The following is a 21253-nucleotide window of genomic DNA, read 5'->3' as shown; positions in this document are numbered from 1 at the left end:
GCAGGAGGAGAGTGAGACTCCTGCTTGTGAAACTGAGTTCAGACATGCAGCCTGGAGGAGACCTGTGCAAAGTGCAAAGCAGTGGCACGTGAGAAGACTGCACTTCATCCCCATGCATAAAAGGGCTTTGAATTACAGTAAATTTGTACCAATGGGCCTTACTAGAAATGCTTCACGCACTGTTAAAGCACACCACCACCTGTAAGCTGAGGCTGAGGTAGCTCCCTTGGTGTTACATGCTGCACACAGCCTCTGAAAGAAGCAGCTCCCAGCCTAAGGAACCCAAAGCCTCACTAGATAAGGAGGGAAAGCTGTTGTGTATTCCCCTTGTACAGATGGGAAACTGAGGCACGCTGCAACCCTGTTTTCTGAGAGTGTGACTTGGATTTATTCAAGGTCTCTGGAGCACAGCTGGGCATTAAAATCAGAAACTGTGTCTTATGTCTCTACTCAGGAGGAGGAGGGGATGAAGTGACTGGCAACATTTCCAGACAGGCGGTGGAGTGGATTAGTACAAAAGAGGATGCAGATCTGGGCTGTTCAGCTGCCAGCAGAAAGGAGGGGGAGTATGGTTAGGCAGCTGGTGGAGAAACAGGTGCAGAGAAGGTTTCCTGATAGCCGTACTGTCATCCTGCTTTGAACCCTTAGCTCCTCAGTAAATCTTCCCTCTTGGAACTCTCTCGTCAAAGTTTCATTTCCTCACGTTCCTAAAATAGTTCTCGATAAGCGACTTATCCTGCTGGTAAAGCCCTTTTGGTTACTTTCCTAGAAATCTATTTTCATGTTTTCTCACTGGGCTTCAGCTGCTTGCATTCCCATTTAAGAAAAAAATATTGGTGAAAAAAAAATATCCAGCCAAGGCTTAACACAACAAGAAGATGAAATATTTATGTTTAGCAGCACAGCAGGACCTTGTCTATCAACTGAATTTCCAAGCAATGCCATAAATTTATGGTGGTAGAACTTGCACCTAACCAGAGGCTCGAGGGAAGAAAATGTCAAAATAGGTTCTTTTGCATGTAAAGGATCTGCAGGAAACACAGACTTTTCACTTTCAGTGGCTTCTTGCAGGGCATTTTGTCTTCATGCTACAAGCAGTAAAGATGGAATAAAGCAGAGGTGGTCAAGCTGCAGTTTGTAAGGCACAAGGAGCCCTTGTGCCAGGCAGGTGCCCTTTCCGTGCTCAACTCAGAGGTATACTGGGGCTGCACTGGCATAGGGCTCTTGGGCAATCCCAGGTGGTGGGAGAAGCAAACTGGCAGAGTATACTGGGGCTCACTAGTATGTGAGTATCTAGTATCAGCTAGATGGCCTTGTAACCCTGTCCACATCCAGATCATGCCCACCTCATAGGACAGTAGTGGGGAATTGCTGCTATTCCCAAATAATTAACTACAGCCAGAACTCCACCCTCAGCCTTCTGATCCGATGGCATTGTGTTGTCCCACGGCTCTCGCCTGGAAAAGATTTTGACACAGCTATGAAAGCTTGCCTGGGGAAAAGTTGGGCATCCTGCTTTGTAGGGCAAGATCTTTCAGAGACTCATAATAATGCAGGAGCCCAGGACTGTTACAGGAATGGTGGTGCTGGAGGGAATAAAAAGTTTGTGGGTGGGGGGCACTTGGTTATTTGTGGTCTCTTTAGGTCAACCAGCTACCATTCCTTGGGGCAAGTGCAGAGGTCTCTGTATAAAAAGCTACAGTACAACAATGAGAGATTATCTTACTGGGATGGCACCAAAAAATGATGAAGAGTTGGTTCCAGAGTGATTTGGATGCTTTATGGTAGAAGAGTGGGTCATCTAAGGAGAGCTTCCAGGGAAAGAGGCTCTGATCTTAATTTGAGTGCAAAGCTCAGACAGCAGCTTTTGTAACTTCTAAGGACCAGGAAACCAGGTATCAGAACTGTTGGTTTCTCTCCTGAATGATTTTTAGTTGATTTTTAGTGTCTAACAACAGATGAAACAACTAGTGCCAATTCTAAGGCTGTCATTAGTGATACCTGTTTTCATGTGATGTGTCAGGGCTGTTTTGTGGGGTGAGAAAGACAGAATGAAAAATGAGCCAGCCCTACAGGCTGCCTGGAGCCCTTGGGACAATTTATCCAGCCTGTCCTCTGGCCCTGATAGCTTTTTCTCAAGGCAACCTCTTGGCACCCCAGATGAGCTATCCAGTGTTGCAACCTGCCCAGAGATGGCATTTCTTTCAGGGCTCCTGAGACACGGTGGCTGGGAAGAAGTTGCTACTTCCCGAAAGGATCAACCTTTCCAATGCTGGTTCCCTAACCATCCCAGATGGCAGCACCATTTTTCCCAGGTGACAGGCAAGGGACAGGCAAGGGACATGTGTGTGCACACATGCAGCAGCTCATGAGCACCTTGGTGTCTCTGGGAAGCATGGGAAAGACTGTGTCTAGCTGTGTGGGTCTGGCAGCTTGATGAGGAAAAGGAGGCAGCACCCAGCCCTCTGCTCCTACATCAGGAAGATCCAGGGCTCTTCTGAATGGAGACATGGAATGAAGTTCACAAGCTACAGCAATATTCCTTAATAGATAGGTCATCACGGTGTAGCTACCCCATTAGCAAACAGCATACTTCTGTTTTTCATTTACTTCTTCCCACTCAAGTCTGACACAAACAAAAAACACTGCCCCCAGCTTAGCCCAAAGGTGACCCCTGGGCAATACAGTCTCAGAAGCACCCAAACTGCACACACCCTAAACACAGACAAACATTTTTCTAGAGTCGAGAAGTCTTTTGTGTGGGTTTGCAGTGACTTACAGGCATTTGGGAGGGAATCAACCAGGAACCAAGACAGTAATTCCTCTAGTGTACATCAGATCTTAACAAAATAGCTCCATACTGTGCTTCAGCCTCTGCACTCAGACATCTGCCCTGCAAGCAGAAGCCTAGTTTCCCTGGGATCGGCGAGATCCACCATCCCACAGATCACCCTAGAAAATCACATTCTTTTGGTCTGACTACAGACTCTGGATCCAATCACTGTCTCATTCGGGTTAAGGGTATTTTCTCATTGCTTCTCACTGAGTGTCATGGCAGCACAAGAAGGCTTCATGCCAGAATGCACCTAGGAGTGATAATTAAATCATCTTAGAATTCCATTATTTCCATATTGAATATTTAAACATCAATGTTGTAAAATTTCCCGAATTACTAAAGCTGGGTTCCCTAGTGATGTGAGGGGCTCCTCACTGGTACCTGAATGCCATTAAGAATGTTTGTTCCCACTTGTCTTAACTCTAATAATTGCATCAAATTGATTTTAAAACAGTGAATCGGGAAAGTCTGCAGATATAGTTACTTTTTTGTGTATATTAAACATGCAAAATGAAGAAAATTTAGAGTTGTCAAAGCACAATTTCCAAACAGACTTGCATCATTAAAAAGCCATTTAGCTTCGTAGTTCAAGGTTAAGTTTGTTCCCAGAAGATGAGGTAATTTAGTAAAATAATAAAGCTCCCATTAAACAAACCCTGTAATAGAACTGAGCCTTAGCGGCTGCAAAGGAAGGAAACTGCAACTTCTGTCAAAGCACAGGGATGAGATTAGCGTTAATAAAGCATTCCTCACAAAGCAGAATGATAGTATGTGGGGGAAGGCACATCCAAATAGCTCTCATTTCCACAATGTTTCCTCTCAGATATGGGATTTTTAATTAGCCATCGGAAAGAAAACTGAAAGTGTACTTTCTCCTTCTCAGTTTCTCCCTGACTATTAATCTCTGTGCTGAAAACGGTGCCACCAGTCCATCTTATTGTTATTAGCTAGTGGAGACGTAAAAGGATTACATTCATATTCCTTATCGCAGCCCAGAGGTATTTCCTTTGTGTTGCGAGGAGTATTTTGATTAGTTTTGGCTGTGTTTGCAGGGAAGACACAGTTTATATTTTCCACAGCTAAAATAATTTCTAGAAATAAAGGTTCGTTCCAGCACTTGCCGGTATTTATTGGTGGGGTTTCACTGCTGAGCCACAGCCATTCCTTTTTTAACTCCTTTTGGTTTCATGACTAAGTTTGAGGCAAAACACTGATAGCGGGTTGTTCCTGGAGCTGGTCGCTGATTTTCAATGAATCATTTCTTTGAGAAATGCAACTTTTCCCCCCTGCGACTGCACTGTCCATTGGCAGATGTGGATAATCACTCATTTGCAGAGCCACAAGAGGTATTCTGTTGGGAGGGATCTCAGAGGATTACCCAGTCCTTTTTTTTCCTATGTCTTGCCTTCCTCTCAGGTGTTTAACCTCCTTCTAAGGGCACAGGTGATGGCAACTCTCTGGTGTACCTTTAACATTGTCTGTACCCTTGCTTCTCTAGTCTTCGCTGGTGGACGCTTAACATTGCTTGTACCTTCCATCTGCCAGCTGAGAAAAAAACCATTCCTTTTCTCTTTGCAGCAGACTAATTTATATAAATGAAGCCCGTTACCTGAAGACCCACTTACTTTTTCCTTCATTGGATAAGGCAGCCCCAAGATATTCAGCTTCATTCCAGACATTGCAGAGGTGGGAACTGAGCCTGCACAGCAGTTTTGAGGTGGAAGCCAATGCCAGATTGCTCTCACTTCTGCTTGTGTTCCATGGTCCCCTGGAGCCCAGGTGGTATGGGAGGACCATGCAGAGAGTTGTGCGGGGCAGGAGCCATCCTGTCCACCCCACTTCCCACCCACAGCCCAGAGTATGTGCACAGGCAGACAAGCAGTCACGACACTTTTGCTTTTCAGTAGGAAAAACTCCCCGGCAAATCTGGTCATGGCAATTCAGGATGACGCAACTCTGCAGTTCCCTGTGGCTTTTTACCACAAGGAGGGAAAAGAGTAATGTTCTCCTTCCCTTTTGCAGAAAGAGGATGTGGCAGCTGGGCTGACAGCCGACAGGTAAGAGCCATGGCAGCACGCAAAGCCCAAAAGAAGGTTTACAACAACCACTGCTGCTCGCTTGTTGCTGAAGTCTCACCAGACTCACCAGAGGGGGGAAAAAAATTATGGTACTTCACAGGTGTACAGGTTTTGCTTGAGGGAACTGCTGGGAACAGTAACTCACTTTTGGGTATAACAGAGGTAACACATGCACACTTTCCTGCTTGCAGTTGCTAATTTTGCATGACTAAATTAGCTTAGGAAACAAGTTTTTAAAAAGCAAATGCTGGCAAAGTTCCCGCTGGCTTAAGGAAAAGCAGGGCTGCATTCTGCTTTGGTTTATCTTTTGTTTCACTCACAAACCTGAAGTGAGCAGAAGGTTTAGGAGTGCTAACTGGGGTTTAGCAAAGTCCCTAAATAATTTATGATGACCTGTTTTGTTTTGCATGTGGAAAATGAAAAAAAAAAAAACCCAACAAACCAAACCAACAAAGGCAAATGGCCCCCTGATTCATGGATCGTTGTCACCTCAGACATTTCCTACTTTGGCAGCCTATGAATATGGCTGGAGATGAAGGATCAAGGTACACTTCACTGTGAATTTGTTTTCTGGAGCTGTTATTAAGCCCTCCAAGTGCTTTTACTCTCTACAGTTGCTATTACCCTAAACCATACAGGTCAGGGTTTCGCCTGCTGAAGTGACATGGGCTTATGTACAGCAGCCCCCAGGACAGCTTTGCTTTCCTAGCCACGCCATTGCAACATTTCACAAGCAGTGGCAGCCAGCCAGGACTATCAGAGATGCCATGTGCCACACCTCGGGGCTGTGGAGGCAACTGTTGGTACCCAGGGCTGACACAGGCACCTGGAAACTCAAACACTGGGTGCCCGAGCCACCCACAGCTTCTCTTTGTCACCCTATATCCCCAGTCTCCATAGGGTATGCAAGAGCAATGCTCCTGATGTAGAGGAACTTAGATACAGTGAGCTAACCATGTATTTATGGAAGGTCTGGAGCAGATTCCTTCCATTGTTACAGCCTATGCCTCAGAAGAGTCTTTGTCTACTGCAGAAATCTCCCTGTGCCCTACAATCCAGGGAGCAATAAAAAAGGTTTCTAAAAAACGTGGCATGCATAGAGAGCGGTGCTTGAAATTAAAACGAAGCCTTCAGAGAGAAAAGTGAGCTTCCCACTCTGGAAAAATTCCTGATCCCCAGTTTCCCCAAATGCCATGGCAAAACATTATTATCTTGACTCTTCTTATCTCTAGCATGTGTCATTGAAATGGCCTGAATGAAGTTGCTATTTGTAGCATGTAGCTCATGCAAAACTTTATCAATGAAGCCACTTAATTGCTCTTCTTTGGGGTATTACGCAATTGGCTCTTCTGTAGTAGTTCTCCTTGTCAACGCCAAGATCTCGTGACTCACTGTCAAGAGGGAGGCTTCTCCTTCCTGCCAGCTGTAACCAGCTCTCTACCGAGTCCCTGCCTGCTCCTTGCTCCTGCAGACCCAAGGACACCTCCTGTCTTTGTCGCTTCAGGTATGCATCAGGAGCCACCGTATTCAAATGAAGGTAGCAAGGTAAGGCCATTTCCTCCTTTAAGAAACTCTGCAGGATGGAGGTAATGGTAGATAAACTTCCTTATGCTGTTCATGAATATGGAATCGTTTATCATGTAACTGGGAAGTATCGCTTGGGTTTCATTTAGGGACTCTCTAGCCAATGCTGTGTTCCGAACAGATTCTAAAGTAGTGCCAGATAATGCTGTCACCCAGAGAAGTGAGCACATCATTCGTAAATGTAACCCTTACTGGAGGTTAACTCCAGGCTTGAGCCATTCTGCCATGAAACCTGACTGAGGAATCCCATTCACAAATGCGTGGTTCCCTCCCTCCCTCTCTTTTAGTTTAAAAGAGGTGCTTTAAGCTCTGCAAATGTAAAAAGTGTGTTCCTGAATGAGGGCTAGTATGAACAAGGTCCCTTAATGTCATGAAAATTAACTGTTAAACTGACTCCATGATGAGATCTCCTTCCAATAACACACTGCTAAAGCTCAGAAGCCCACTTCAATTCATGCTGAAGGCATTTAGATTTGAAGGTATTTAGCAGGCTGAGGATGGCAGAAAAAAACTGGAGGGGGACTGCCTTATACAGCCTTTTTGGGGAGGTTTCTGTAAGTGCCTGCTGCTGGCAGCTGTCAGGGATGGGATGTGAGGTGAGGGAAGTCTTTGAGGGCTCAGACCAGCATTTCTGTTCTCTACTTCAGATTTCGCGGGTGTCTACATGTTTCCATCCTCTACCATCTTTTTATGTTTACCTTCCTTCTTTTTAGCTTCAGGGGAGGCCCTCGCCTCCTCCCTAGGCACGGGGGCTACATAACACCTCTCACCCTTCATCAGAAGCACTGCGTGTTGTGCTATAAGCCATCTAGCAAAGGGTGTTTGCTTCACGTGGGCAGTCAAGCTGAAACAGCTTCTGGAGGGATTTGCTGCTTTGGTTTATACTGAATTTTATAACAGCTCATGATGTCTGCTCCATCATGGATGCTTCCTGATGGCCAGGCAGCTTCAGCATGCCCAAGGGAATGGTAGCTTTACCTGTGATGCTGCCAGAGCAGCCTTCATGTCTCACTCTGTCAAGGTCTGGCTGGCTTTGCCAGCTACCAGAGCTCAGTCTGCTGCACACCCATAAAGAAAAAAAGTCCAGGAGCTGTTTTTTTATGGGGTTGACCCAATCTGTCAGTCGATGAACCACCTTTACAAGATGCACATGATTGCACACCCACCTCAGTGGTGGTGGAACAGAGCCCAGCAAAGCTCTGCAGGGTGTAGATGAAATGTTCCTTGGCTCACAGTGAGACAAAAAGGTGATAACAGCAGCACCTGGGGAACATTCCCCTTCCCACCTACCACCACCACCTTCTCTCTCTCTCTCGAAAACACAAACAAACCAACCCAATTCGCATTTTCATAGTTGGGAGCAAGTGATTGCTAGATTAATGAGCACTGCTATTTATACCTAAATAATCACAGTCCTAAACAACTGCTTGGAGGCATCAGTATGGAAGGTAAGATTCTGGGCTATGATTTGAAGGGATTCAGGCAGAGCTTGTCATCAGAAGGAAGAAAACACATCCGAACTACATAAATGCTTCACCATATTTTGGACAAACTCAGGGAAGCTGGAAGAGAGATTTGTGAGCAGAGTATGCAGGCTTGGCTTGCTTACCAGAATATGCTGGCCTGAACACTCTTCAGAGCAATTACTTTTGCTATGCAGCTTCCTTTAACCATATTACGTGCCACAGCCCTGTCTGGGACCTCAGTGTGTACTGTACTACCCAGATCCATAGGGTGTCCAGCAACGTTCCTCCCCAGGCCAGTGTGTGAAGAGTCCTTGCAAGCCAGCTCTTCCCTAGCTGCCTTTGGCTGAGTTTCTGCAAAGTGAATCTCTTGGCTCAGTGCAGAGCTTGTGAGGCCACTTAAATCTCTCTGACCTCTTAATGAAGTTTTTAAAAGGTCTTCATAAATCTTCATCGCTAAGAATCGCTCAAAGCCCTGCAGGGCTTCTCTAGTGGCATTAACCACTAAAACAAGTAGACAGGCTCAGGTATATTTATTGCATTCATCTTCATTATTCCATAGGTTTTCCTTCTTTCTGGTCTTTTACATAAGCTACAGCCAGAAAAGGGAGCACAGGAGTGGGAGCTCTGAGCCAATACTGCCTGTCTGGTAGTTTGTAATCATCCACTGTGACTATGTCAGATCAGCCCTCTTCCTGGCAATGTTTTCTGTGCAGGCAGCAACCGTATGCTCATAATTTAGCCTTCTGTATTCAAATCATCCTATTGTTTCTTATTTGGAAAGAATCTGATTTTTGCCTTTCCTCTGAAAGCATGTCTCAAGTCCCAGCCTGAAAGTTCCAAACTGGATTAGTCACCTGCCCACCCTTCTATTTTTTTTGTCTTGGAATTTTGGCCAATTTTGGTAATGGCTTTTTATGAGTAGCATGAGTCTTCTCTGAAATAACTGCTAGCTTGATGGGTATGTGAGGTTTACTGGGAAAATACATTATTTAAAAAAAACCCCAAAACTGTTTACATACCATATATTGTGATCTCCAAAGTGAGTATATAGGTTCTGTATACTCATGTGAGTTGTTTGATACTTCACCTCAAAGGCATGAATGAGGTTCACAGACAAACAGAAAAATACTCCAGAGTACTGAAATCAGTGAGAGCCTGTCGTCCCTGTCTGATGGGAAGGAGTTTAGAAATGGCAGATAAACATGAAGTAGCTGAACATGGGAGGAAGTTTATATCTCACCATAGTTTGATGAAATGGTTTCAGGGCTAGTTCTGCAGACATTGAAGGACCTAAGGTTTCATAGAGCTCTTCAAGTGTTGCACATTCTCATGGTCCAACCTGCTCCAGTCAAGCTTGGTCTATCCCCTTCCATCACAAAATCACACCTTTGCAAGTCAGATGATTTTCAAGGGTGGCTTTTCATTAGGTATTTTGTTTATGCCATCAAGATACAGTAGAGTGCCACAGAAGTGCTCCTTCAGAGCCATTGTGACATCATTTTATTCAAAATTTATTTGTATTGCAAGAAGGCCTACTAACCTCAGGGAGGACTGGAACAGTGCATGTTGAGCAGAAGAGAAGCAATATGCTTGTACAGGCAAACAAGGTCTTCTCATTGAAAAGTCTGACACTGAAGTCTTAAATCTGTGAAAAGTACTGTTCACGAGTAACAAAATCTTCTAGGTCCCCTCCCAGTCTAGGTTAAGACTGGAAGGAATAATAATGGCTGATGAACATGGTGGAGGCTCAAAACCCAGATTGTGATGTGTAAGGTGAGTTACCTGAGGCATTAAAGGAGGGGTCCAAAAACCCAGCTGAATTGGTCTTTCTTCCATTGCCTTCAGTGGGTTCTGGGTGATGTCATGCTGTGATGTCGTCACACATGAACAAGTCAAATGATTGTTTTTAGTATAGGGAACTGTAGGATGGGTTATATGATGTACTGTGTTTTCTGCTCTAGAATGCATTAATTAATAATGTGCTAGGGACACACTTTTACTCTAATGTGGAGAAAATTAGATAGTATCTAACTTCCTGTGTGCTAAAGGCTATGCAAGTTTGCCCAAGTTCTTGCATACCTATATCCAAAAATTCAGATTGGGTTGTAGCTTTTGAGTCCTCAAGAGACAAAAATCACAGGCAGAGTACAGAAGAAATCAAAGGGCCACCATCGCCTGAGATCCACAAAGTGACAGGAAGTTGGAGAGATAAGAAAGGAGGTTTCAGCAAGTGAGTCATGGCCTGCGCTTTAAGAAAAGATGGAAGAACCCCTAATTCTGGCAAAATGACCTGACAGAAGTTCTTACTCAGTCCTGAATCACCTTTACAGCTTGATCCTTGCCATGTAAGCAAAACACATAAGGCTGTGATCAGAGACCCGCCCGGGAACACAGTTGAGGTGTGTGTAGGTATTTGTCACCCTATGGCCACACTGTTGTCCCTGGCCACATGCATGTTCCTAACCCTGTGTCCATTTAAGCCTTCCACTGGACTGAAAGTTAGCCACCTTAATAAATGCCTTTAAGGATATAGGCCTCCTGATTCAGCTGAAGCTTTGGCTACGCTGTGTTTCTCCATGATGTAACTCAGATCTTGAACTGCAAATCTCTAATGTAAATGAACCAGGCTGAGTAGGACAGCAATGCTGGCCCAGCACTTCTGTACCAGGGATTTGCAGCACAGACACTACATGGCTACAAAAACAGTCAGGAAAGGCAAAGTTTAATTTAATACAATGAACTATCACACCATAGTCCCATGATACGCTGCCTTTGGCAGCTGAGCTGCTGCAGCCAGCTCCTGCCACAGATGCTTGCTCCCACCCCTGGCCTGCAGTTTGTCACCTCCTCAGCTGTGCCAAAACAACCGCACGTAGAGCAGCGCTTAAATCAGAGCACTAAAGTGATGGAAGTTAAAAATAAACCATTCTCAGGAGGAGGACAGGGAGGGTTATTTTTAATTGTAATCATTTCAATGGTCTTTCTTCCAGTGTGGTCCCACAAGGAATTTCATTAACACAACAGGGAGAAGGCAGTGGATTGCCCTGGCACCAGGGTGACTCCTTCAGGCAGAAGAGTCCCTCCTGGCAGAGGGAGAGGATTTCTTAAGCCAGGATTGCACCAAGGCAAATATGCTGTAGAACTGCACCTTGCAATGTGTAGAATTGTGCCTTCCCTTCCTGGGTCAAAGTCAGACCCAGGTTTCCCAGACTCTCCACTTGTGATTCTGTCTTGTAGATACTCACACCTTTAATTTTAAAAAAGTATTGTATGCAAGCCACCATTATTATTATTAAAAACAAATAAAGAGACACAGAGGTTTCTTCCTGTTTTATAAACAAATACTCCTTACAATCATTCTGAGTATTAGTCTCCACGATTTGCTATAGTATGGCTAGATGTCACCCACTGAAATCTACTTAGATACAAAATGCATGGTAAACTGAGAATAAAAAACATCAGAAGAGATGGAAAAAAAAAATGTTATTTAATGAAGTTCGTTACATGATCAACAAAGAAAATAATTGTGCATTCCTTAAACAGCATCAGAAGTTTAAGGAAAAGCATCTGAAAAGAGTTCAAAAGGTTGCAGTGCAGCTATGATTTGGAAAACTGCAGAATAATTGAGCAACTTGCTTTTGTTTTTGTCTTGGTCATTTCTGTGCTTTGATAAGCTTTGCTGTGAGCGAGTGAGTGATATGTGCAGAGCCTTGGTCATGTCTTACAGTTCAGGCACCTCAGTGATTTGTTTCTGTTTGAGCATGAAACACATGCACTTGCATCCAAATGATTCTGCTATATTGCTCCAGAGAGGTGCTGTGCCAGTGAAGCATGTGAAATAAAAACAGCCTTCAAACTGCTGTCACATTTTGAAATAAGTAGCTAATTACAATTTTTGGGGTGTTATTAACATTATTAAATGTTTTCTGTAATATTGACTGAGTTCCAAAACACTTTTCAGCAAAATGGGGCAGTAGTTCCATTTCCAGCACACAGAAAAATGAAGTCCCACATCAATCCTACATCTCCTTTGGGACTCCTGATCCATGTGCAGGATCACACCAGTTTCTGGATGCTTGGGTGTACAGGCAGGGTTTAAATATAAATTACTAGACTCTGAGTATGTTTAGTATGTCCTTCAATTCTCTTCTAATAAATAGAGCCAAGGGCATAGTGAGTCAGTTTCGTAATTAGATGATATAATTGTCTCATGAACTCTGTACAAACTACCTCTTCTCTGTATTGTTTTTGCAGTGTATTGTTTTTCTTGAATAATATGGCACATATCCAGTTTATATTGCAGTCAATAAATTACCCTGGTTTATAGCTTGATGGTCCACAAATCTGACATCAACAAAAATAATTAAGTCATTACCCTTTTCAGTACTGTCAGTACTCATCACTTAGACCATTACATTTATTTTTAATTATTAACACATTTTCTTTAAAGAATTTTTTTGCTTTTTTTTTTTTTTTACGAAGGCATAACCACAGATGAACCACTTTGCTCAGCTTTTAACTAACTGGTGGTTCTAAGGTTGACACTAGAGTGTAATGATGTAAAGGAAATTGCGCTTTATTGCATTTTAATTAAATAGGTCAACTTGTGCAGGCCTTTCTCCAGCAAAACTCCCACTGGAGTTTGGTCCTTCATCGTTAGACTTTATTTACTTCTTAAGCTTTAGACAGCAGGTTTCTGCTTTCCTAATAGAGGACTGATAAAATAATTTAACCCATTAAATGGTGTATTTTTTGCATTCAGACTGACAGATGCCGGGAAGCTTCATAATGCTGAATACCATAAAGGATATGCGTTCTTGTCCCTTTTAGTAAAGTGTAATTCTAGGTGTGCTGGATCCTGCTTTTACACAAAGAGTTGGGTGGGTTCAAGGCAGCCTGTGAGCCAGCCCCAGCCTCTGAAACCCCGTGGGGTTGTTGGCCTCAGCTCTGTGCCTGCTGTGGGGGTATGGAACCAGGGCAGCACTTCTTCCTTGTGCTGAGGAAGAGCACGTTTGGGGGCCCAGCTGCCATCCCAGAGTGAGGGGGACAGGGCGCACACCCTATCTTCCAGGCAGCAAGGAGGTGGGTGGGTCCTTCTCCCCTTGCATTTCGCCTGGCCAGTGGTCCCCTCCTTGTTACTGCAGCTCTGGCCTGCTGCACTGACTTGCTGAATCCAAACTTGCATTTTTACTGTTTTCTTAAAAACAGTCACAGAGCCCTGAATGAGGCTGTCACCATCAGCCCCCGCTTCCCATCCACTTAGCATTTCTCTCCAGTTTACCCTCAATCACAACAAAATGGTCAACATATTCTGCTTTCACTGTAATGATGCTGGCTGTAACCAAAATGCCCAGACAACATGAAGGATTCAGTCAAAATACTCACATTTAACATTCAGCCAAGCTATTCCAGGGACAGTCCTGCTCATTTTGTCCAATCTCATTAAATTCAGGGGTCCTCCTTTTCCAGCTGAGGTTTAATTGTTTGCTTTCCTACTCTTTCTGTAGATTCATCTTAGTCAGCTTTATGCTCCGCTAGTCCAAATGCTGAGCTATGGTTGTCATATTTCTGTACAGAATATTTTTAACCTTCTAGTAGCTACAGTTCACAACCATTAAATTGTCCTCTCTATGCTTATTAGAGGAAACACTTGTGGAAGATGTGATTTGATGTGTCACCTTCTGGACCTCAGAGGCACACGTAGTTCCAAGCAGGCACAAGCAAAATACGGTTTTTTTCCATTTCTTACAAGCAGAAATGAAGTTAATTTGTTTGGGAAACTCCTGCTAAGGGAAATGTCATTCAACAATTCTGTTGAAGCTATCAAAAGCAAAACTGAACAGATTTGAAAACTTAGCACAGGTCATGGGCAAGCTTTGTGAGATTAGTAGTAACTATTTTTGTAGATGATAAGAACTAGAATAGAAGTATAGCTTAAATTCTGCTTTTAGGCTGAATTACACCCTCCCTCCAGTTCTATAGTGAAATATCTTGTTCTAGTTAGCCCCCTGTCTTTTTCAGTAACATTTAAAACTTTAAACTCAAAGCACAGACAGCAGTTTAAGCCAGTTCAGGGGCTGTTACCTTCTCTGTACCCTACTGACCTGGCAGAAAACAAGAAGTTTTACTGTGGTTTCTGGTGGCTGAGCAGGGACGAGCTGCTGCGATCTTGGCTTCTGGTCCAGGCGTGACAGACCTTTCCTACCACTCAAGGTGTGAGCCCATTACCAAACTGAAAGAGAGAGAGAAATGCAAAACCCATTGTCTGCCCTCTCAAGATTAACCTTGTTACTAATTTGTGTCCAAGTTGATCTTTTTCTTTAAAGGGTTAAGTAATTAGAAAACAGCGTGAAAATCTTTATTTTGGATAAAAGGAAATGTTTGGACTGATATGAGCTTTTTTGGAGGGAAAGAGTTTGGCTCTAGCATGGAAGCTAAACTTTGATTTATGTAATGTTACCTAAAACTGTTGGTGGTCTGTGGGGAGAGGTACTGCATAGGATGTCCCGTCAGGGGCATTTGGGGGAAAGCCAAAAATAGCTAAAGAAAAGCTTTCAAGCCAGCTGGGCACTACTGAGTTTCTATCTCCCAGCACTCCCAGGGCTCTAAGAGTCTGCCTCTGTTGGACTTAGCTGTGACACCATGAGATAGTACCGCTGTAGCTGCTCTTGTCATCCTTTCTGCTAGGGTCATTGGCCCCCAGAAGTAAGGGCAATGTATGTTTATAGGGCTGTGCTGGCCATGGAGCTGGGATCGGCCATCTCTAGTGTCCATGCGATGGCATGGCATCTGCATCCTAAAAAGTTGCTGTTAAACCTGACAAAGCCTGGTTACTGTTGTTAAGTTCATTACAGGAACTATGGTACTTGCTGAGTTAGCGCTGATTGGGTTTGTTTGGGACCAACAGCTTCCAAGCTGTGGCAGCAGAAGGCTCTGCATTAAGCTGTCCAAATATTCATCTAGGTTTTGGCACGGGATCTGCTTAAATTCATCTTGGTTAAGCTGCAACCATGACTTGAAGGGCCAAGTGGCAATTCTTGTTGCTAACCTCAGAACTGATCCATTAACAAGGTTAATTGCTTCAACAGGTATTTCCGTAGAGGTTTGTGAAACTGGCTTTTCATGCTTTGGTCATTATGAGCGAGGACAACTTCCAGCTGAATTAGTAGCATAAGACCATTTTAGGATCTGGATAAATGAGCAGAGACACAGAAGCAGGGCTATTTATAAGCACTGATTCACATGCACTCAAATCACTGTCAGGAAAACCAACCTACAGCAACATCACAATGAAAATGCACTCTGCAAAGTAAATAAGGTATGTAAATTTCTAGTAAAACTTTCCTTACGTTATTTCACGGATGAATATTACAGTTGTGTGTGGCTAAACTTACATTTGATTGTCATCAGTAAATGCTAAATGCATGATCCGGATACCATCCTGGTTACTGATGGATGTTAGCAGCAAATCCCTGAAGTTACCCTGTCATACTATTGCATGGTATTATGTTCAGTGTTTATTGAAAACACCTAGGTCCCTTTTTTTTTCTTCTTGGAAATAGTCACTGTACAGCCTGCCATCACATTGGTTTACTCTGAGGATTGGTTACTTCAGAAAAAGGCTGCTAACTCTATCCGTATTACAATAGCGGGGCGGGGGGGGGGGGGGGGGGCGGGGCGGGAAGAAACAAAACCAGACTAACATGGGGATTACTCCCCTCTGCTTTGCTACTACTGTGTTAGAACTTTAAATACTAGAACTGTTATGCCCGTCAAGGATGGTAAATTAAGAAACTGTATATCTAAAATGTATGTATGTAAAAAAAAGTAAGAAAGTATTACAGTGTGGAAAAAAATCCTTATGTATATCAGACTACACTGCTTCTTGCTTGTATTCATCTAATCGGAACTAAAATAAAGTCATTTGACTCCTTAAAATTCAGTCATCTGTGTCCTTTTAAGAAAAGTCAATAGTAGCAGTGGAACAATACATTATAGCCACCTAGTTATAAGCATCTTTCGGGACAATCGACTTTTTGATTGCTCTTTTTATTGTTCGAAAATACTGATGTCATTTAATAATTAATTATAAATTCAACGTGAACAGCAATAACGGCTGTACAAAACCAACCTTTTCCTAAAGTAATCGAAAAGTGCCAATTATTTGCACAGCCTCTTTGGTCCTGGAGGCTTAAGCGAAATGGATAAACACTGCCAGTGATTATATGAACGAAATGGAAATTGCTGTATTCACATGGCCAACGTATATATTTATACTTTTAACCGCAAATAGTGGGCTGTGTCCGCCAAGCCATTAACACCCAAGGGGTAGGGGGCGGGGGGAGAACCAAAACCAAAGAACAACGAAAAGTGTAAGAAAAGCAAGAAGGGAAGGAAGGCGTCGCCTCCTCCTCGGTGCATTAGCAGCATCTCTTATCTGTGGGCCGGTGGGATTGGGACCCGCCCGGCCGGGACCTGCCTGCGCGGCTCCCGCCGGGACCTCCATATATCAAATGAAGGTGGAGGAGACGGGGGGGCGGGCGGGCAAAGCAAAGGGGGGTACATGGTTTCGCTTGTCGGTGGGGCCCCACACGCCTCGTCGGAAACCTCCCCCTATGTCCTAGGTCTCTGCCCTACCTCCCGTAGTATGCTTGCACATACCTTCCGAGGCAGAAGCCATCCACCTACTTTGTACGGCGGCGAGGAGCAAGGCTATTAATAGGCTATCTAATTAGTCCGAGCTGTTAACTCTGAAGTCTCTAATTCTGTGATGTGGTTGTTTGGATTTGTTTTTCCAATCCACTAGGACTTGGGTTTACAGAACTGGTCAGACTTGCTTTGGAAGATATTATTTTAACGTTTTAAAACCAGCTTTCATTCAAAGCAGGAACAAAGTCCCCAGATGTTGCGCTTTCTCCCGAAAGCAGCAGCTGAAAACATTATTAGTCCGGATCAAGGGAAGCGTTTTACTCAGCTAAGAGTGCGAATTTCGGGGTTTGATGGGTTTGTTATTATTATTATTTATTTAATTTGGTCTCAGATGTTTCGGTAAAGCAGGTACATGGGAAGGCAAACGGTTTCTAAGGGAAAGGCGAGGGGCTGCCACGATGCCGAGAGGAACCGCATCAGGACCTCAGCAGGGACGCGCGGAACGGAGCTACTCCCGCAAAATGCCGCCGGCAGGACGGATTCATTTTGTCCCGCGGAAAACATTTCGCTGAAAGGTTTTGACCGGTTCTGGTGGTTCATTTTATTGCTCGGGCAGAGAAATAAGAAGGGAACGTTGCGCGGCGGAGTTTGTCCGGCAGGTTTCCATGCAGAAAACGAGTTTTCCTTCGGGGTACGGGGTAGTGGCGACAACCGGCCCAGGGAACACTTGGCGATGGGGATTTTGCCTGTGTGGGTGGGGGTTTTTTTAAGTGAAAAAAAAAAAAAAAAATGAAGTCTCTGCAACCTCTGCTGTGGGTTGGGGGCGGAGGCAAGGTAGATAGCTGCAGATTGGATTTGATATTGCTTAACATCCCTGATAAGGAAGGGGGAAGGTGAGGAGGAGCCCTGCTGCGAAGCGGTGGGGAGGCGAAGCGCGGCTCCGCCGTGCCCCGCGTTCCTCCGTTTCCCGCACTCGCCCACAACGAGCCCTCGCCGCCAGAAACCCCAGAGAGTCTCCCACGGGCTTTCCGTGTCCCACCCAGGAGAAGGGACCCCGAAAGCCTTCCCCGGCACCCCGGCGGGAGCGGGCAGGGACTCCGGGGGGGTCCTCCACTGCCCCGGCCCGGGACCCACCGCGGCAGGGAGGGCGCCGAGCTCCCCCCGCGGCCCCGGGCGGCGGCGGCTCCCGCCAGCCCCGCGGCCCTGTCCCCCGCGGCGAGGCGGCGGGACCGGGGGGAGCGGGGGAGGGGGGCTTTCCTTCTGGCCTCACCCTGCAATGAAAAATAATATATAATGTTTGTCACCGCAAGGAATACATGAAACGCAGCCCCACCACTTCGTGGCGTGGGCATTGAGATACTCGTTAATAAAAGCATCAAAATTAGGGCATTTTAGTCACCGCCCCTTAAAACCCCTTAAAAACAGAGAGAAGCAATAAAACCAAACGTTAGCTCCTCATTTTCAAATGTTTCAAATTCAAAAATTTCCTCTGTGTATGTGTTGGAAAGAGACAAAGTGCGTATGTGCCTGTTGGGCAGAAGCATCTAAACCGTAATCGTGTTTCTTAGGGTGCTGAGAGGGTCCCAGCTGCCTCCCGGTCACCCCGAGAGCCGGGGGGCATCGCCTCGGCCCTGCCCGCCCAGCCGGGGCTCAGCGTGCGGGTACCGCGGAGCGCCGGCTCCGGGGCTCAGGTTACACGGCAACAGGAGCCTCTCCTCCGCGCGTTTTGTTGATTTTAATCCTTTTTTTTTTTTTTTTTTTTTTTTTTTAAGGCTGAAATCATTAACCAGGCAGACTTCGGAAACTGGAGGGAGGGCAAATAAAAAGAAGCTGCAGATCATTATTAAAAAAAATATAACACCAAACCAACAAAAAACCACAAAACCCACACTCGTAGGCACCTATTGAATAAAAGTCCGTGCGGGCTCTCTACTGCCTGCTGCTCGTTTGAGCGTCAGGGGTTGAAAGACACCGTTGAAATCACCCGAAAGCACGACGGCAGCAGGTGACGGGGAGGCCGCTTACTGCAGGGGGGAATAACCGCCTGCCCCGCTCCCCGCCGCCGGGCACGGCTTCGACCGGCAGAGAGCCGAGCCACCGGTCGGGAGCGGGGAAGGTTCCCCGGAGCCGGGGCAGGGTGCCCTGCCCGGGGCGGGGGCAGCCGGGGGGGCCGGGACCCTGCCGTCTGCAGCCAGCAGACAGGCTGGGACACAAGCCCGACCTCTGAGCACACGGCAGCCCTTCGCTAGGAGTTTTGGGGAAAGAAAAGATAATCCCCCCTCATCTTTGTGAACCGGGGGCTTCCCCCCTGGCCACGGGACAAATCTGATCTGTCGTAAAGGTCACCTCCATCATGCCCTTCCCCGGCACATATAGGACCCTGCTGCTTTGGGGGCCGAGTTTCAATAGCCGCTACCCTAACTCCCGAGCCTGTCCCGCTCGGGCCGAGAGAGAAGTGATGAGCAGTGGCAAAGGCCCTTGTCCTGCGGCTGCTGCTGGGACCCCCCTTTCCCAGCTGGGGCGGGCTGCCTTGCCGTGCCTGCGGCGGGGACCCTGGCGGCGGGCAGCGGCGGGCAGCGGGTAAGCGGTCGGCAGCTCCCCGCTGGGCTGGGCGCTCCTGAGCGCTGCCGATGCCCTGATCGATAAGTCCGTTTCAATGTCACAGCCGCTGGGGAATGGAAACACTCCGTGTCGTGGGGTGGCCTTGATAAAAGTGTATTTTAAGTAGCGCGGATAAGCGAACTGGAGAAGGAAGGGGGGGAGCTGCCGGCGCGTCGCCTGTAATAACCGCTACGCTTATCAGCCTGGCCTAAACTCCCCGGCAGTTTCTAAAGTACATTAAGTTACATAAACATGGCTCGGAAAAGAATACACTCCATCCTGCGATAGTCACCAAAGTGACCCCTCGTACCGCCTCGCACCCGAGCCCGCCTCGCCCCCACGGCTGCAGCGCCCCGGGGGCACCGGGGCCCGGCCCGGCGGGCGATGCTCGCTGCTCCCGGGGCTGCCTGGGCCAGGGGACGGGGGGCGTGCGGCGGGACCGGGGCCTTCCCCGCCTCCCCAGTGCACCTCTGGTAAGGGATCAGTTTTGCAGAGACCCGGGAGTGGGGGAAGGAGCAACCACGCTGCGCCTGCACAGGGCTTTCCCCCAACTCTTTTCTGGGACGCTGAAGTGCCCATGAGGGAATTTGCCTTAACTGGATACAAAATCTATTTTTTCCCAGGCTGCTCCTTCCCTCTTCGGCCCCAGCTAGCAGGAGCGACGGTTATGGCGCTGGTACCACCGCCCCAGCGGTGCCTTTCCGCGCCGAGCATCCCCCCACCTGCCCGGCTTTCCTCTACAAAACCGCCCCTGAGCTCTCCCTGCAGATTCTCCCCCGGGTCCCTATCACAGCCCCGGGGCAGGAGACACCCGAGCAGCTCCCGGAGCCCAGGGGTGAAAGTTACGTCAGAAGGGATTTGGGAAGGGAGTGACGTCATGAAGAGTGAGGAACCGCAGGTTATATGATTTGAGCCGTTCGAGAGCAAACCTGAAACGAAAAGGAGTGTAGAGGAAAGGGGTGATTGGGAATGGTTTCCCACTCCGGTCCCAGTTTAAACCGGGTTTTCTTATCGAGTCTATCGGAGGAAATAAAACGAAACTTGTAATCCGGCTATAACGTAAACAGGCTAATCAGCGGTGAAAAAACCCGAGGCGCCTGAAGTGTAAAACACGGGTCACTTTGGAGCCAGGGGAAGAGGCGCCTGCCAGGCCAGCGCGGCGGTTCTTCCTCGCAACCACCGTCACCGCTCGGGCAGGCACCCCCGGCCCGGCCCGGAGCTCTGCCGCCCAACCCCGGGGGCACAGCGGCACCCATACCCTCCTCCCAGCCAGCAAAACCCACCGCTCGAACCCACCCACCCCCGGCATTTCCCTCATTATTTCCCACCCTTAGACGTGTTTGAAACAGCCTCGGGTTTAATTCGAGAAGGGGCATCCGAAAGACTTAAAAGAAATGCAGGGTTTAAAGCCGACAGCTCCCTCGGCGCTTTTCAGCACAGGAATTCGCAGTGGCAGCGCCCAGGCTGGGAAGAAGCGGCGTGGGCACCGACACATGTGCCTTCCCCTGCTCTTGTTGCTCTTCTGCAGGTAAAAACCACGGGAAAATGTTTTAGGTTGCAAGTTCTCGTCGGAAGGCACGCCGGGCGTCCACGGACAACGAATCGCTGCCCTCGCTTGCAAAAGCTTATTTTCTATTTAATATTATACCCACTAAAATACATCTAAAAGTAAAACAAAACAAAACAAAAACTTAAACGTGGCACGGTGACCAAAAGAACAGTATTATTTAAAGAGAACTGACAAGAAAGAAGTATCGCCTTTAATCATACAATTTAATAGGGAAACGGTTTCTCGGGAAAGTGGTTATTTTCCGATCAAACCGCTGCCGCGCTGTACCACAAAAATTAACGAGCACAATAAAACTTCGAGGTCGCAATCGGTCCACCCACGCCGGCACAGCAGATGGCTACAGCCAGAATTTTACCGTACTCCCAGCACTGCGAATTCTTCATCTCCCGTTCATCTTGCCTGGAAAGACCGAAAGAAAAGCCGTGCCTACCCCAGGAGCGACAGCACCGCGCATCAGCAGCTTTGGGCT

This window comes from Falco peregrinus, chromosome 3, assembly GCF_023634155.1.
Source record: "Falco peregrinus isolate bFalPer1 chromosome 3, bFalPer1.pri, whole genome shotgun sequence".
Lineage (NCBI taxonomy): Eukaryota > Metazoa > Chordata > Aves > Falconiformes > Falconidae > Falco > Falco peregrinus.
Note: the sequence above shows the minus strand (reverse complement) of the source record.